Source organism: Gadus chalcogrammus, chromosome 10 (assembly GCF_026213295.1).
Source record: "Gadus chalcogrammus isolate NIFS_2021 chromosome 10, NIFS_Gcha_1.0, whole genome shotgun sequence".
Taxonomy (NCBI): Eukaryota; Metazoa; Chordata; class Actinopteri; order Gadiformes; family Gadidae; genus Gadus; species Gadus chalcogrammus.
Window position 1 is genome coordinate 16,565,203 of NC_079421.1, and position 18,942 is coordinate 16,584,144.

Consider the following 18,942-nt stretch of genomic DNA (forward strand, 5'->3'; position numbering starts at 1 on the left):
CCTCTCCTGTTAACTAGAATGAGACGGGCTTTGTTGGGAGTTAACTACAAAAGAGAAAGAGGCACCCGACAGCACTGGCGTCCCAGCTTGTCCAAAATAACTGGGATGGATCATTGTGCGTGCCGTGTGTGTAATGCAAGTGCACGTCAGTGGGCTCTCTACACAGCTTTAAATGGGACGATGAGATCGTTTTTCAAAGCTGGGTATTTCCCCATTCAAGGGGCCCTAATGGTAGTTTCTCGGGCTTTATGATTTATCAAACGTTAAAGGTCATTCTGGCTGGATGCAATTATATCCTGCTTGCTAAAATCCTTTTATTTGGTCCAGCACTCGAGTGTCAGTGCTCCATTAGAGGCATATGTCAGTATGTGAGTTGTGTCCCTCTGTATGGGATGAGATCTGAAGCATTCATTTATTCAATGAAGTGACATTCACCACCGGAGCCCGGCCCGGCCCCTGATGCCAACATTCTGAAGTTCAGGAGCTGGTAAGCATGTTCCAAGAATAAAGAGGCAGGCACACACACACACACACACACACACACACACACACACACACACACACACACACACACACACACACACACACACACACACACACACACACACACACACACACACACACACACACACACACACACACACACACACACACTAACATGCACATGTGCGCGCCCACACACACACACATGCGCGCACATGCACATGCGCGCACATACACACATGCGCACACGCACAAACATGCGCACATGCACATGTGCGCGCACACACATGCACATGCGTGCGCGCACACACATGCACATGCGCGCGCACACACACACGCACATGCGCTCACACACACATGCATACATACACACACACACACACAAACATACTACACAATGTGTGAGTTTGGGGTAGATGTTGGATAGTTCAGTGGCTGAGGTGTTTGACTCCCAGCAAAAAGGTTACCGGGTTCCTTAATATCAACAGCTTAGCCTTCGTCTTAACCTCTACCTAAGAGTTGTTTTAATGGAAAGATCATTGTAAGAGATCACTGGATCTGGATGACACCCCAGTTCTCTAAGTGCAACAGTCTGCTCAGTCTACCAAACCCTGTTCCCATCAGTATAGCTGTAGACCGTTTTGCTTATTTGACAAACATCAAGGTTTATCAACATATCAAATATGGCCAGGTTATATGTGTGTTTGGGCTTTTATTTTAAAATACCTTTTCGGTAAAAAGAAAAGGTGTAGTAGTGCCTTTCACCCAATCTGTCTTGTTATCTGGCAGATTTTAGGTTAATTACTGTGGCTTGAAAGACTTCAACCTTCTCTCTTTCTATGCAGACCACAGACACCAGTTTATCACGAAAAGAAGTCTACCCCCTTCCAACAGACTCAGAGTTTCTTTTAAATTGACGTCTCAGTGCTCGATCATATTTGTCTATACCATGTAACACTGCAAAAGAAAAAGGCAAACACAGGCAAGTTTGAGACTAAAGATAAGGTTTTGTGCCACCCGATGTCTTTACTTTTAAGCTTTCAATGGCAAAAGGTGACAAAGCAGATTGTTTTGTCTCTATACTCTAACTCTAGCCTGGCCGGTATCGCATATAACAACAAGAGAAAAACAAACCTGAAAATCTCTAGAGATGGCTGAGCCGATTGCTCTCAATCACACATCGCCATCATGTGGGATTACCGAGTGAATCCATAGTCTCATCCACGCACCATACAGCCAACAGTTCTACTTTGCTCTTCCTCACATACCTACAGAGGCCATGGGGCTCTGGCGCCCGATGATTCACAAGGCTTCAGAGCAGCGCCAGGCCATTGACTGCCGCTCACATTCCCTTCAATTGGTGGTAATTGACCTTTGAGTATGTCGCCGCTTAGAATCGCTACTTTAACTAAAATAATCACCCAGTAGATTGATCCGCCCTTCTCAAATGTCCCACCTAAAAGGATCTCAACCTTTTCACTTTCTTTCTCTGTTGCTGCAAAGGCCCCTTCCATGATCCCCCCTCCAATTATTAGAGTTTGATGTCCAGCTAGCGGCAGAACAAGATGTAGAGTTTGTCTGGTTTGTGTTCTGGTTTTATTATGTTTAACACATGCATCCCTCCTCAGCGGTAACAGGCAGAGCTGTGAGTGAGTCACAGTAAAACCAATGGCTGTGAAGACTGCAAACAGCCCAATGCTCTGCTATGACAATAAGCCCTGCATGTTCCCATTCTTGGCAGTGTGAAACCATTTCTTTCCCACACAGTGAGATGGGCAAGTGCTTCATGGCGTTTAGCTGCGGTATGACTCTGGGTGAGATGTGAACTATCTGGCTTGTTGGATCTCCGTGCATCGCAAATGAGGCAGTGGGAGGGAGAAGAATGTACGCTGCAACACTTGGCGCTTCCCACTCAGTGTTTTCATGAAAGTATCGTCTTATTTATTTCTCCTCGTTTAGGGATATTTTCAGTCTGCTGAACACAAACTAAGATTCACAGTATACACACCACCGAATACTGTATACACCACCACTCGGTTCTATACAGATATGAAGCAACTATAAATGGAAAGGAACATTTTTTGCTAGAGACCCAGGCATGCAAACCAATGAGGACATACTTCGGCCACGTATTTCACAAGTGTGAGCCCCCTGTCTCTATGCTTGGGATCGTGATCGCTGTCACACAGATTAGAGGATTCAATGCATGACTCGGGTTTGGGTTGGAAGTACTTGATCATTTCATGCAGGTAGGGTGTGAATTTCTTGTAAACACACAGCCCTTATTTTCCCACTAGAGGTTATGCTGGGGGGGGGCAGTAACACAATCACATCATCTTGATCTTTTGGGGTTTGTTAAGTTTTTAACTTCAAAGACTACAAACTTCAAATACCTCAGTTCACTTGATGTTAATAATCGAGTGATAGTTTGTTAGGATGTGAGTGGTGGCTTTAAATATGAAGGACTACAAAATGAAGATGCACACATGCATTATCTAACGGATGGCCCAGGAACAGGGAAAATCTGATGCAGAGAAAGTCTCGACAGGATTGATCTTTGATATTGGCACTGCGAGATAGCAAATGTGAGCTTCCAATTAGAGAGGTAGAGAGGGAGAGAGGTAGAGTGAGAGGTAGAGATAGAGGGAGAGAGCGAAACACACAGCTGTCTTGAATTATCCTTGTTGATACAAAGTGAATAAAATGGAAGAGGAGGGTAGAAATTACACGTGCACATTATTTGATTATTTCAAAACAGACTTACCGTTGGACGTTCTCGTCACAGTGGAAACGTCTAGGGACAAACGAAAGGCACCCTTGTTGTCATGGTTTCAGATGGATATGGACACTGTTGCTTTCGTAATTTTCCTTTCCTGCAATCATGAAAAACATACATTTGTAGAAACGTGTTCTTCGTACAAAACTTTCATCTTTGCTTTGGACTGTAAGTGCCCCCTCTTTGCAGGAGTAAAAGCTGATTATTGTTTTGGTTCAAGGCACAGTGATGCCTTCTACTATGTTATCGTCGCAGTGTTGTTGTACAGTGGAGACGGCCAGTAGCCAAACACTCACAACACACTGCTGGCAAAGTGAGATGGCAGAGCGCTTGGTGTTCTTCAGGGTGGCAGCATTCAATGAGGTTCGTCAGGAATCATGAGAAGATCAAGATGTCGGAATGTGCTTTGGCACTCAAGCCCTCCACGATGAATCCTTGTGTGCAGTATATACTCAACAGCCCATCATTGATAAGCCAAGCCAGCCCTTTTCACAGTAAGTCTCAGCGTGTTTTAAAAGTGTGTTGCACTGAACATGAACCATTTGATTTGACTTTTAATCACAGAATTGCAAGGGATTGAACCTCACATGCTGGACTCCTCTGCCGGTTTGACTTGGCTTTAGAGGTCCTTTTGCAGTTTTTCTCTTTGTGTGATCTAAGAGGAGAAGGAAGTCCAGAAGGGGGTGCCGGTGCCCTCATCAAAGTTGTTGTCAGCTCTTTCTGGTGGGAAGGAGGTGCAGCATATGAATAAGAAATTGGTGCTGAGTGAGTGCTCCCCATGCGGCCCCTTCCCTTGATTTCTCCTTCTCCTTCTCATCTTCCTCCTCCTCCTCCCTCCTCCTCCTCTTCCTCCAGTATTTTTGTGGCCTGACCCCGCTAGCCTGTGAGTAATGAGAGCTTTAGAAGGAGGCTGGATAATTAGACCTGACATCACACCATAACACGCTCCTCTCCACATGTCCTCAAGCCAATCGGGAAGACACTCCCACACACACACACACACACACACACACACACACACACACACACACACACACACACACACACACACACACACACACACACACACACACACACAAACTCACCATCCCACATTCGTTCATGCAAACAGTGGCGCTGGCAAAACAGCGACAAACACACTCACACATGGCTGCGTATCAGCAAAACACACATGTTGACGCAAATAAACGGACACACACCAACACCTCCTCCCGGTCGGGGGGCCCCCAGGCCGTTGGGGCCCCATGTTGCACGGATTACTTTTTTATTTATTTTTACATCTCAAGTCTTATGCCTTCAGACGTCCTCCTCGTGTGTGTGTGTGTGTGTGTGTGTGTGTGTGTGTGTGTGTGTGTGTGTGTGTGTGTGTGTGTGTGTGTGTGTGTGTGTGTGTGTGTGTGTGTGTGTGTGTGTGTGTGTGTGTGGGGGGTCCTTCTCGCTAGGTGGTGCCTTTAATTTCCCAGGTCAGGGCAGAGGGAGTGAAATTGAAAAGGAAGAGTAGTGGAAGGATACTGAATTATTGCAGTGTGGTTTGGAGCGTGAATAAGACCATGGGAAATGCGGTGACACAAAAGTCAGAAAGTCTAACCAGGTTCATTGCGCTGGAATATATTCTCTATCTCTCTGCCTCTCTCTCTGCCTCTCTCTCTGCCTCTGCTTCTCTCTCTGCCTCTGTCTCTCTCTCTCTCTGTCTCTCTCTCTCCCTCTCTCTTAGAAGTGGCGGGTCAGTGATGGGAGAGTTTTGGCTGCAGGCGTAGCTTCACGTTATGCTCTTGAATGCTACCTATTCCTTTCAGAGGCCTGCTGGTTTCTGAGATGATGCTCTGAAACCGCCGGAACGATGATGACTTCAGGTCTTCTATGTGTGCTTTCAAGCACGCTCTGCGATAACACAATCCAGTGAGACAGTCACAAGTCTGTATGGTTTTTTTATTCCAAAAAAAACGTTTGTGGTTTCCGCAGTCAGATGTTATTCCACATGGCTTTTCTTCCTTTTTTTGTTTTGCAATCGCTGCTGCCTCTTTCTTTCTTTCCCTATTAGGCTTTTGATTTGCCTGATTCATTTATTCAGTTCTGTAATAGTTGCACTGCCATTATAATTTATACTAGGAACTGCTATGATAGAAACAATACAATCGACAATACCTTTACATTTATCCAATACTATCTTGTGTCCAGACACAAGCGTGGACACAAGCAGCAGAGCGAAAGGTTGTGCATTGTCAAAAGAAATGCAACAATAGATTCAAGTAGGCCTGAAACAATTTCACTACGCATATGGATTTGCCAGGCAATCTTTTTTATTTTTTTATTGCTTGGAATTGTTGAGCCGTGAGTCAACATTTGACTTCTTTCGTTTATGTCAATGTGGTGCCATCGTGTTTACCAGGCCTCAGCCCAGCGTGGCGGAGACAGGATTTGACTTACATAGTGTGGGGTTTTCTGCTCTGAATACCGGCCCGTGGTTGTTTTGCAGAGAATGAGTTGTTTGTTTTGCGAGCATGCATGTATACCGCACGCAAATACTCAGCGGCACCTATTCTGAGCCAGGCATTAAGAGACTTCTGTTTTATATGCTTAAGCCTTTTTTTTATGCTGAAAATAAGCTGAAAATCTCAGCTTTTTTTTTATTTAAAAAAAAAGGTGGGCTATTTGTATTAAGATAGGAAACGGTTGTCAAAATGAGTAAATAATTAGTAAAACAATTAAAGAGCATGTTTCATTTTTTTTAGGGCACGTTTATTGAGTAGGGGGTATCAGAATCACTGAATGCACTCGCGGATTTGATAATCTTAATTGAAATAACATCTTGCATCGAAATTGGAAAAAGGTATCAGTGTAAGTAAGTTTTCTTTGGGAACACAAAGAGCAAACACGGCGACGCATTCATAAAGATTATACATAGACATACATAAAACATAAAACACATGGCATCCCCCCAACTCTGAAACACATTATAAAAAACATAGTCTAGGCACTACCCAAGCGCGTGCACACACACACACACACACACACACACACACACACACACACACACACACACACACACACACACACACACACACACACACACACACACACACACACACACACACACACACACACACACACACAGCCCCAACCCCCTCTCCCCCCACACACACACAGTTCCTCCAATAAGCAGTAATGTATCCATAAGGATGATTGCACTGCCCACTAGTTATTGCACTATTGCCCCCAGTGGTTAATGCTTAGGCCCAGTGTCTGCCAAATTGACTTGCCTAGTAATTCCCTAAACTTTGTTCTCAGAACGCCCATAGCTACCTGGATTTCTCAATAAACCGATTGCCCATATATTACAAAAGTAAATGGGGAATACGGCTTAAAAGTCAATGGTGTCGATTAACATTTGGAAAACCGGTTGCCGCTGCAAATTGGGTTGTAATGTTGGCTTGTGTTGAATTGGGCTAGTACCCACCAGTACAGAGTTAACCATTGTGTCGAGGGTCTGTAGATATACTCATATACTCACCTCACTGTCTTTTTAATACATCTTGAATTTGGTGGAACCTGAAAATGCATGCTTCTGAGGGTATTTCTCTGTTCAGCACCGTTTATTCATCCAGCCCCAGATGTTTGAATACTTCTTCTTCACATGGCAGTGTCTTTCTTTAACACACATAACCATGGCGATGACAACCTACCGCAAGTTAAACAACTAATCGAAGCATTCAGCCAATTTTTTGCATACGTGCTGTTTTGGTTAAAAGCACTAAAGCACACAAAATCTTTTCTTTCTTTGTGTTTCTTTAAATCTTGTCTACAGCTCCCCTTTCCAAGTGCTATGTGGATGCACTTACCTGGGCGAAGCGCAAGGTGTTTTTTGATGGGAGGAATTGGCACTGCCAGCGAGTTGAGAGAGATTGACTCAAACTTGCGAAGGCCAGGCAGGAGCCGTGCTTCTCAGACAGCTTACCCCATTGTCTGTAGATACTCATGTCCCCGCTTGTGTTGTGCTCATCACGCCTCGCTGTCTTCCATAGGAGATGCTTTATATATGAATCAACAACTTTGTTAACTGTATAACTGTGTTTGCGTTAGTGCCTGTTGTTCGTGTGCTTGGACACAGATTTCCCGAGTAAGGTCATCTCTATTGCAACATTGGCTGTTTCGTTCTTCGCTTTCAAAGGGAATATTTTTCTGCAGTGTGTTATATTGAGCCCCTCCTGGTTAGTAAGCGGGAGACTGTCAGAATTCACAATACTCAATAAATGGGTCTGGCTGTGTGTGACGCAAACTAGTCTAGCTCGGCTGGCTGGGTGGCATTATGGGATGGGTTTAGCGAGTGTCGTTAGTAAGATTCATGGAGAGGTACGGGCTGACCAGCATTTTAGAGTTGGAAGATATATCAGCTGTAGGATGGGATTTTACTGATAATGTATTGAAATCCTTAGTCAGCATCGACTACAGATATGTTTATGCTTATTTTCAGCTAAGAGTTCTTTGAAATATTACACCTGGCGACTTTATAATGTGTGCGGGACTTCATTTTTCGAATGGGATTCAATATTGCTTCAATTCAACGGCGAAAATTCAAAGGAAACCTAACGTTGTAATGACATCTTTTTGTGGGGGGGGGGATTCAATGTGGGTTATTTCATTAGCGGGCTGGGATTGTGTTACCCGCGGTTACCATGGCCCGCCTTGGGGGACGTCTCCGTCGAACATGAAAGCCATTGGTTCTCCCACTGCCTTCGTTCCTCACCCTGGAAGTGGCCGTGATAGTGCAATGAAATTAATGTCTCTATTAAGTGTTTGGAGGGGGGGGGGGGGGGTATCTAATAAGGGCTCCCCCCCCCCCCCTCATCCCACCACCATCTTGTTTTACATCCCCTGTTAATCTTTCTGTCTCTTTCTCGAACCTTTAGTATTATTGGTGTGTGTGCCTGTCTGCCTGTCTGTCTGCCTTTGTGTTTTTATAGTTTTCCATTGATGTGTATAAACTGTGACCAGAGGAAGGTTAAACCTCTCCTTTACTTCACAGATATGTTCCCTCTGTGTTCTGTGGGTAGCCATCATCGCTCGACCTTCTTTTCTCTAAAGATGAATTTGTTCATGGACAAATCCTTAAGTAGAGAGACCGGCAACTCACCGGAACCCTCCAGTGAGTTGCCGGGCAAGACGGTTAACTGTTAGATGGGTGTGTGCTCCATACAACCATGTGCATTGTGTGCTCTGTTGTGATGTTGGAGGGACTTTTGAAAAGGCACTTTGATGTCAAGGTACCCAAGTGCTGAGCAGAGTAGAACGTTCACCAACTGGTTTGTGAAAGGATTTCAAACCAATTTTTAATCCCAATTTACACAATATTCTTCGTCACAGTATTCGTTAGTGATCCAATTGGCATTATGTCCTATGTTGAAGAAGATCATATGAAGACGTATTATTGAAGACATTGTAATGGGGCGTGAGTTTGGACCCAAGAACAGCACAGACCGAGACCAGTGTTGGAACAGTTCAAAGGTTTTATTGTCCAGAAACTGAATCAAAGATTACCGGAACAAGACAAGGAGCGAGCAGGCAACGGGTCGGCAACGGGAGGGCCGACAGGCAGGCGAGGAGCAGGAAACAGGGAAGCAGACCGGGCCGGCAGGGACTCTACAACAGGCGGGTGATCAGACAGGCGAGAGGTCGAAAGCAGGCAGGATCAGCGTTGTAGAATAGTTCTGGAGTTGCGAGAAAGCTCTTTTAGTACGAGAGACGATTTGGCAGAGACTGAGGCCCCGTTTACACGAAGGGAAAACGCAGATATTTCCACGCGGTTTGGCCTCTCATTTACACGAAAACACAGTTTTTGTCACAGAAAACGATCATTTCTAAAAACTCCGGCCAAAGTGGAGATTTCTGAAAACGCCGGTTATGTGTTGTCGTGTCAACGGGGGGAAACAGGGTTTTAGGTTCTGAAGCGTCACATTATGCGCCAGGAAATGCTTAACGTCATATGAGCGCCCTATGTTTACATTTTGTTTGTTACAGGAAGACGCTCGTGTTATTCGTTGTTGTTGATTCTGCGGATTCTGATTGGCTTGCATGGCTTTAATTGCGCTCGACGGCGTATTTATGCGTTTTGATGTAAACCACAACTTTTTTGAAAACGATGTTGTGTGCACAATGTTATTTTTGAAAACGGAGGGGGGGGAAATATTCGTTTCTATAAATACCCTGCTACGTATAAACGTGGCCTGAGTGGAGAGAGAGGATTTATATAGAGGGATCACAGGTGGAGGTGGTTTGGTTAATTAGGGGAGATCAGGGTGGCAGGGAGGTGAATGGGAAAACCAGGAGCGGATCATGGGCAGATTTGGGCTTCACTGTATCTGATTTGATGCTGTAGCTTTGAGTCAAACTCGGGACGTCCTGCTATCGATGGGAATTATGGGGGAAACATTTTTGCGACGTCGGAAAGTTCTTGTGAACGACACCTCATGGCGCTATAATGATTCTCCTTCTGTTCAGCAACTGGGGCCAGATTTCGATAACAGAGTTGCCCAGTTGGTGACGTATGGTTTACTAGTGACGCGCATGAACATGGGGGAACATGAACGTTTTACTCAATATAAAAGAATCAACCATCATATCACATACTTTACTATTGATTGACGTTGTAACCGTCTGTTGGCATCGAATTTGCTCAGTTTTAAACCTTGTGTACTGGTATGCCAGCTCTAGATAAGGGCAAGTATAGCCTTCCATACACTGGCAATACAATGTGCTTCTCATAAATAAAAGCAAAAGGATAGTAGGTGATACTAGGTAATGAAGGCGTTCAAACTTGAAACTGATCCCTCTAAGTTCTGTTTAGTTCTCACTGGTTTTTATCAGATAAAAAAAACCTGCTGTGAAGAGCTTTTATTCCGAACGCAGTGCACATGAACGGTCGCTGTTGGGAACACACAAAAGCATCGACGCATCTCGTTATGACCGGGACCATGAACGCGCCTTAAGCTCCCACCTCTGGGTGCCACTTCATTTGAGCTTACATTTAAACTCTGGAGTGAGTCATGAAGGTGTCCTTCATGCGTTTTATTGAAATAACTTAATGCTCTCGGGTATAGATTACAGTTTTTCTCAGTCGCATTGGTACATTTCTCAAACTACCTGTTCAATCCTCACATCATTGTGTCACTTGTGCACATCAAAAAAGTAGTTTCTCATTTATTTGAACAAGTTGCAAATGCTTTGGTACATTCATGCAAATGATTATGTACAATTCTCTGCTCTTTCCTACATTATCAATTGCTTGTGTCATGTTGATCAAAATGTATTGTAATGGGTCTCTATTGAATAGTCTCACCCCCAGAACATTTAGGCATTAGTTCATTGCATAAGTCTTTACATGCAAAATGGTTGAACAAGTTGTCATAATATGTCAAGCATATTTCTATACATTTCCATTAGACTTCTTTTCTAAATCTGTCCTGAATTGGTAAATTGCTACCAGGTGAATCTTGACTTTCTCTAAAGAAGGGAAATGTGTGAAGTGTTAGATCAACCAACGATTTAACCAGTTTACTGAAATAGCTCAAAGGTGCATCTCCTGAACCATGAACTGGCAAGTATATATATAGCTGGAGCACAACACAATGTAACATTGTCTGACAATGGAATTTGTGGTCCAACAGACAGGAACGTCAGGAGGTGTAGGAAGACTGCACTGTAATTCATACAGCAACTCATGTGCAGTTTACCCTAAGGAGACTTTCCTATGTTCAAATTTCTAGCAATGACATGGTCTGTCAACAAATTACATTCCAAACAGTCAAAGCATGAATGTGAATCTTGTCCAGTCTCTTGCAATCAATCTCCAACATACACTAAGGTGTAACTAACAATTTACAATAATTGTCTTCAAAACTTAAGCCATAGTTTACATCAGAACATCCCCCCAGAGTACACTGTTATATTGACAACATGACAAAGCAATTTGACTGTCTTATCCGTACGCAATGACACAAGGACTTGTCATTGTGATGGCACTGACATGTTCATTGACAAAGATATTTACTTTTGAGAAACAAACTAAGGATTTTGAGCAAGAGAATGGCTTTTGTATGAAATCCATGGTGTTTTGCTATTTGTACGAATTGTTTTGAGAAATGCACTTACTGTTTTGCAAATTTCAATTCAGATCAGAGAAATGTACCAAAGCGACTGAGAAAAACGGTCATAAAAAAATATGTTTTATATCTCTGCGTCACCTTTGTGTAATTACTTTTCTGAATGTTTCAAACGCTCGTGTCTGTCAATGAGTTCACTTCATTCCTTTAATCCTGTTCAAATACGAGACGTGACAAGTTAATTTGAGTTGGTAAAACTGCCATTATGTGTTCCAATACAGCAACTCCACGCGATAAACGGTTTAGTTGAGCAAGTTCCCTGACATATTTTACTATTTTCTACCATTAATGCATTTTTCACCCACTTTTTTTTCACTCCCTTCAATTGACTTTGAGTGATTACAATGGCACCTCCCCCACAACTCTATTGGCCTACATCCTCCGCTGTAGCGCCTAGTCCTTAAGGGGCGGATGACGTCGTTGGTCGGACAAACACAAGCCCGGGGTGCTGCAGTCCATCACCGCATCACTCAGCTGTACTTTGATTTCAAATGACTCAAAATGCCTGCATGCTAGTTCCTGTTGATACTCTGAATACAAAGCCGATTCATGAGTGAGGACGTCAGTGGCTAGTTCATCTCCATATTATGTTTTTTTAAGAGGACCTGTTAGGCAGCTTTATTTTATAGAGGTTATTAAGGATGGAATATGAATGGGTTTTGGATATGGTCTTTTGGGAAATGCCCGCTTGTTAAATTCCCTCAATGCTCCAAAAATGGATCATTCCAGTCACTGGTTGCAAAAATCTCAAACAGCTACACCCCTTAAAACAACCAGTGTGTCGTCAAGGACGCTGAATTCATTATTCGCTATTTCATATCAAAAAAGGAAGAAAGAAGAAAACAAAAAGAGATGGGGTCCTCCGCCTGAATGTCAGTAAAATAAGGACCCCGAGGGCCTTAATGGCCCTTAGTGGTGCCTGAATGTCAGCGTGGTCGGTGGCGGGGGTCAGAGCCGGCCTGCAGGGTAATGGGACCAAAACGCTGTGGCTCTCTGAACCTGAAACACCGGGGAGGGGTAGAGGAAGGAGCCGGCACTACGGAGCTCCAGCGAGGCGGGCTGAGGTCGTGAGCAGTCTGGGGCCGGGTGAGGCAGTGGGGAGGGGGAGGGGTTATGAAAGTGACTGCGAGGGAGGCACTGCGGCTCAGTTCGAAAGAGTGGAAACATAGACGGCACGTAGGGAAATGCACCTTGCGGGAAGTAAGAGAGAGAGAGTTGTTTGTGGAATAGTGTACTTACAGTTAGGGCGGGGTGTTGACTCCGAACTGATAGGTGCTTGGTTTGATCCCAATTGTTCACGGCCTACCTGTAGGCCTTCCTTGAGCAAGATGCATTACCCTCTACCTGTTCCTTCATTAAATAATGTGTCTAAATTACCTGTGTTTGGCCCTGTGGGTAAAAGCGCTAAATTACAAAAGGAATAGTAAATAGCCATAATTCAGTTGTCGGCCTGCTTTGTAGATAGGGAGGTGAAGCCCACCATTACTTTCCCTACACGGCCACAGATTTATTAGGTGTTTCCTAATTGCAATGCTGAGCACAGCGATTTGGTTTTACCCTTAAGCGATGTGAAATGAGAGATTCGAGTCAGAAATAAGTCTTCAGTGAGTCCCACCCTTGACGTTGAATCTCTCCTTGTTCCCTTTCTCTCTCGGCCAGACGTAACATTTCAGTGTTTTAGGGAATAAATAATCCATGCATGGTAAAGGAAAAAGACAACAAGGGATCTTTTTTTCCCGCTTATGCGATGAACAGCTTGCATGCTTTTCAACAAGCATCGGTCTGAAGATGGAGGGGTGGAGGAGGAATTGTTGAAGTGCCCGCTCGGTTCAAAGAGCATTGTCTAATGACCCCGAGGAAGGCTCGCAGACGAGGGTCTGAAGCGACCCCGGGGGGTGCAGGGCTCTGCGGGTGTGTGTGTGTGTGTGGTTGGATGATGGCACTGGGTGAAATGAGTTGAGAGATGTGAAACCCTTACCAAGCAAGAAGCCAGCCTCCCCGACTGAGATCAGAGGAGCCATTGAGGTATAAGTGTGGAGCCTTGATAAAAAGTAAAAAAAACACACGCATATATAAAGCTGGGGTAGGCAATTTGGAGAAACTAAGTTTAAGTATCCAAAAAGTATTGAACCGAAAAGTCCCACCCCTCTCTTCAGGCCTGCATCCAAAACACATGACTAGCTTGATAGTTTCAGTGATGAATAAATACATCTGTCGACCACAGCTTTAATCTTACGTAGTACGAAGCTACCAACTACGTGCTAGCTGATGAGTCATTGGCAGATTTGTCCCTTTTTTTAATCTATGAATGATCCGTGGGGGAGAGATGGATGGTAATGAGGTGAGTGGCATTGATGGAGACAAAGAGATCTTTGAAGACTATGGTTCTAGCAGTAACGTGCCATGTCCTCTTTCCTCATGCCTCAGGGATCTGACCACGAGTAGAGCTTGGAACTTGGCCACTAGGTGAACAAAATGGGTTTTGCACATTTTGCCAAACGGGTTATTGTGGGACTTTGAAGTCTGTCATCATTTATTGGTAATTTTAAATTTTTCCAGCGTTCAGCTCATTGAGCTCAGCTGGTGGAGGAGATAATGACATGTTATTTTCTCATTCCCTACACCATTGTTACTGTTTCATAACAATCAGCAGAAAATGCTGGCGTGTCATAAATAGCTTTAGTAGCAGGGGAAGCCGTAGACATGGCTTATAGTGTGGAGATACCAAAATGTGGGGCTGTGTGTACTGTATAACAAATGCAAGGCAAAATTAAATAACACCGTAGTGATATATGATTATGCCTGTTGGGACCCGAGTACCTTTAAAGGCAGCCATTCATTTTAGTTAATAAAATCACCATCCAAATTTCATGAGCTATGGGTTCCTGCTCGTGCGACAGAGTACTCCCTGTTGATACATTGTTTATTTACATCCTGTTGACTAGTACTTACTCCTATGATTATTGCTTGAGTAGCTTAGAAGGAAAGCTCTCTATGAAGGCATAGCATGACTGACATGCTTGTCTTCCACTGGCTGAAGTTGGACCTCCGGTTGAACTTGAGATCCTCTTCCTCACGGGTAGAGAATGAAAACCTATACCAAGAGTAGCATGGAGCGATCTGTTTGACGCTACCTGGAGTTGAGTCATTTCCATGCTAGGGGGATCAAACAATTGAAGTTTGAGTGACGTATTCATTCATTAGCCTTAATATGAGCCTTTCGTGCAGCGATGGACCGGCAGACACACTATGTGAAAGCGAAAAGCCATCGCATTTAAACTCGTTGCTTTATGGCTCCCGATCGATCACCCACATTGGACATTATTTCTACACGAAAAATCAATGTTCTTGATTGGATTTGTTTTTTCATTCCTCAACCATGGCTGATTTCATAGACTGTAAAGGGAGAGCACCTCATGCTCCTCGTTTCTACCATTCATCTTAAAGATGTCAGCGACCGCAGTAGACGGCATTCCTGTGTCAACGCAACCACGGTTACCGCCATTACCATTACCCTGCCTGCCAAATGTTTCTGTGTGTGTGTGTGTGTGTGTGTGTGTGTGTGTGTGTGTGTGTGTGTGTGTGTGTGTGTGTGTGTGTGTGTGTGTGTGTGTGTGTGTGTGTGTGTGTGTGTGTGTGTGTGTGTGTGTGTGTGCGCCCGTCAAAGTTTTGATAAGTAATGTCATTCAAAAGCAAGGGGTTGAGTTGGTAGCTCTAGCTGACTTTACTGTAGCTGAAGAAAGTGTAGATGTCTGTAGCTTATTAGTTGATTGTATTGACTGTATTTAAATGTCGTCGACTGTAGTTAAATGTGGCTGACATTAGATGACTGTAGACTGTAGTGACTGGATAAATATAGTCGACTTTAGTTAAGTGTTTCTGATTTTAGATGAATGTAGACTGTAGTGACTGTAGATAAATAGAGTCGACTGTAGTTACATTTGGCTGACTTTAGATGAATGCGGACTGTAGTGACTTTAGAAAGATATAGTCGAGTGTTGTTTAATGTGTCTGACTTAAGATGAATGTAGACTGTAGTGACTGTAAATGTATGTGGTCGACTGTAGTTAAATGTAGCTGACACCAGATGAATGCAGACTGTAGGGACTGTAGGTTAATGTAGTTGACTGTAGTTAAATGTAGCTGACACCAGATGAATGCAGACTGTAGGGACTCTGACTATCTGACTGGCTGAAAAGAGGAAGCCTAAACGGGTGGGGGGGTCCTGGGGATTTGTACTCTGTCCAAGTCAGTGGCTCAACAGCGGATAGCAATAGAATGAGCGTGTAGTTGGCCATCCTCAGCCTGACCCTGTAGCCCGTGTGTGTACGGCGTGTGTGTGTGGGTGCCTGCGTACGTGCTTGGGTGTGCGCATGAACGCACAAGCAACTGGATGTAGTATTGGTATGGATGGCCTTCCAAACACTACACGCGCGCGCATACGCGCACACACACACACACACACACACACACATCCGATGGTTAAATCCGGTATGACAGTAATACAGAATTTGATAATAGGTTTGAAAGGAAACTGCTGAGTGTGGCTGTACTATCTCATAATTAAAGCGCACACATATTTCTGCGTTTGTACGTGATTAGCGTATCCTTTGGTTGACATTAATTCTGGGAGCGATCTCCCGGCATGTATATACAGTATGTGTGTATGCAGAACGTGGGTGGAGTGCGTGGATGGCGATGTGTGCGTGCCGCGGTAGGTGGACAGTATCAGGACGGTGTGAATACAGTAGCAGAATAGGGGGTTGGTGCGCTGTGTTTTAGCAGATCCAAGAGATATACTGATGAGTGCATACACTGGGGTCTTTGAAGTAGGGTTTCTGCGGCAGATGATGACAAAACCGCTATGAAAGCAGGATGAGCTGCACAAAACACTTCTTCACATCACTTTTTAGGGGGCGGGGCTTCGTTTCTGGCTCACTTCCAATGTTCTCTCCCATGCTTGCTCTCTCTCTCCCTCACCCCTCTTCTGGTGCTCTCTTTAAAACACAAACTGCGAAACTACAGAGAACATTTTCTTTTGATTATACGTGCGAGTATGATTAAGACGGCGAACAAAGTTCATACTCCAATGCGTGATTTTGTTTTCTATCGCACTTTGCCCTTGATTTAAACTTGCATCGTGGAAGTCTGGACTACATCAGATGTGAATTACATCGGTTGTGCTCCCTCAACGGTCTTTTATGGAGATGGTAAAAGCACTTAAAGCAAAATGATATTTTATGAAGTGTATGGTTCATGGTTATGGATAGGGGGCTGAACTTGACGATCTATAACAAGCAGATGGTCCGTCTTCTCTCCAGATTCTGTGTGACCATCAAGGTGCGGAGTGGCTCTGACCAGCTGACAAATGGCACCAGCGGAAGGTAAAATAGAAATGCACTCCCATGATTCAACGTTGATCCCATAATTCATCGCTGCTGACCTCAATGGGAATGTGATAAAAAATGCAATTACGTCTCACAGGTTTTACAGCGCAGGAATAAATAATGGGGGACATGTGTGTGTGTGTGTGTGTGTGTGTGTGTGTGTGTGTGTGTGTGTGTGTGTGTGTGTGTGTGTGCGTTTGTGGTGGGGATGGTACAACTTACTGAAGTCTATAGAAAAGTCTAAGTCAATATAGGGTCCAAGCTTAAAAAAAAAAGAGAAAAAGTGTAGAAGATTATAGAACATAGTTGTATGGAAAGATGTTTTTTGAACGCAGTCTCATGTGTGCCAGATTTTCTACAAGATAAAGACTAGCCATGACAGAACATTGCAGACACATCACACTGACGCGTTGTTCTGGGCTTCAGGGTGTTAAATTGGTGGTAAGTGTCACTTGGAGGCTCTTGCTGGTATTTAGTGTTCTTGGAAGTCATAGCTTTGTCTTGTTGGGCTTTGGTGAGTGGCAGATGGCTGCTGCCTCTTTATTGCCTGCATGGTTTGGATTTATTTCGGGCTTTTCATTTTGTTCTCTGACTTTGGGAAGGGTAAAGAGCGGAAATGTTACACAACGGGGGGCCATTGTATCATGATGAACACATAATTAACTGATATCAATGAACATAATCAAAGTGCCATAAGGTGAGGGGAAAGTTATACCAAGATTAAAGCTGTAGAGAGTTTCAGTTACAAATGCTGCAGAGGCGACAGAAGGGAACACACACGTTTTCAACATATTTTACCACCGGTGTTTAGAGTTTGATATTGCGCCAAATTGTATGCAGCCATCTTGGCTGCTTTGCCCGTGCTACATACCTTTTTATATTGCTGTTAAATACACATTTAATGACCATGTTTATGGCCAATGAATCAAAGAAAGAATCTAGAATCTAGTGTCATCATAAATATTGATAAAAAGCTAGTTTCTTTGCTGCCAAAGCAGTTCAAGAAGTTTGGAGAAACTCTCTACTGAACTTTTTATAGTCAAACACCAAAATATACTATCCTTTGAGGTAGAGCAGTCTTTTGTCCAAGAGGACTTAATTAATTTCAGATACAGGTCAGTTTGGGGCAGGCAGGAGTGAGGCATTTCGTCTGTGGGCATTGGCAATCAAACCCATTTCCTTTCGGCCAGGACCCTAGCTAATACACTTTCCTGTCCAATTAGTCTAAGTTATAAGTCTGCCTCAGAATCCATTTTCGCAACTTCTACACATTGACCTGACCACAAACTTCCCAGACTCGCTCACTCATCCATAGTCTCTCTCTCTCTCCCTCTCCCTCTCCCTCTCCCTCTCCCCCTCTCCCCCTCCCTCCCCCGGCAAGCCATCTTGGCCGAGGTCCTTGTGGTGTTTCAGAATGAATAATCGAACAGCTGGAGTTGGTAGGGAGCAAGGGTGGCAAGGACACTAACAGAAAGGACATACGCGCACAAACGCATGCATGCATGCATGCGTGTCTGTGCATGGGTGCATACACAGATGTCGCGGGGGAGGGGAGCGTACTTCTCGGTGTCTGACCAGCACCCACCTCTGCTGGGCACACCGTGTCGTTCTGCTGGGGTGGGAAGCTATTTATTCAACTCCTAAAGCACACTCCAAATGCTCTGGACAGGAAAGGTGAAGGAAATTGGGTAAGCACTTTTTAAAGGTGTTATGCATTGGCTTTCCTATTGCTGTCTAAACCTTGTACTTTTACTTATGGAAAGGCTAATGCAGTTAGCTTCCTACACTACACAATACAATGTTTTGTTTGCGTGCATTCTGAAGGTTAGAAGTAGGCCTTTCGTGCCATGGGCGATATAGGTGATTACCCAAGGTCTTGGCAGATTGCCTTCCTGGTGAACACCTACTATTTGACCTGCTACTTCACAACATTCTCAATCTTTGCCATCTTCCCCTATCTTCAAAGCTACCTTCCTTCTCTGCCATGCCTTTTGGCTGTTCAAATCCCTAACCCCACCTCTATTTCCCCTGAAAAATAGAATGTGTGGTGACAATCAGGGTTAATCAACAGTGTTATTACAAGTGACAACCAGGGATTACCGTAGAGAGATGAAGATGATATCAACGCATTAGAAAAACG

At 44.1% G+C, this 18,942-nt stretch overlaps 1 protein-coding gene across 2 annotated transcripts in view; it reads left to right on the top strand.

Annotated features, from left to right (window-relative positions):
• Window positions 1-18,942, top strand: part of drp2 (dystrophin related protein 2) — a 127,387-nt gene that overhangs the window by 4,729 nt on the left and 103,716 nt on the right. Inside the window, exon 2 of one of the 2 annotated variants that reach the window (XM_056600383.1) lies at window positions 16,737-16,799. The exons of the other annotated variant lie outside the window; for it this stretch is intronic. The gene's annotated coding sequence lies outside the window, so the exon portion shown is untranslated. The remainder of the gene's footprint in view (window positions 1-16,736; window positions 16,800-18,942) is intronic. 2 annotated transcript variants of the gene reach the window in all.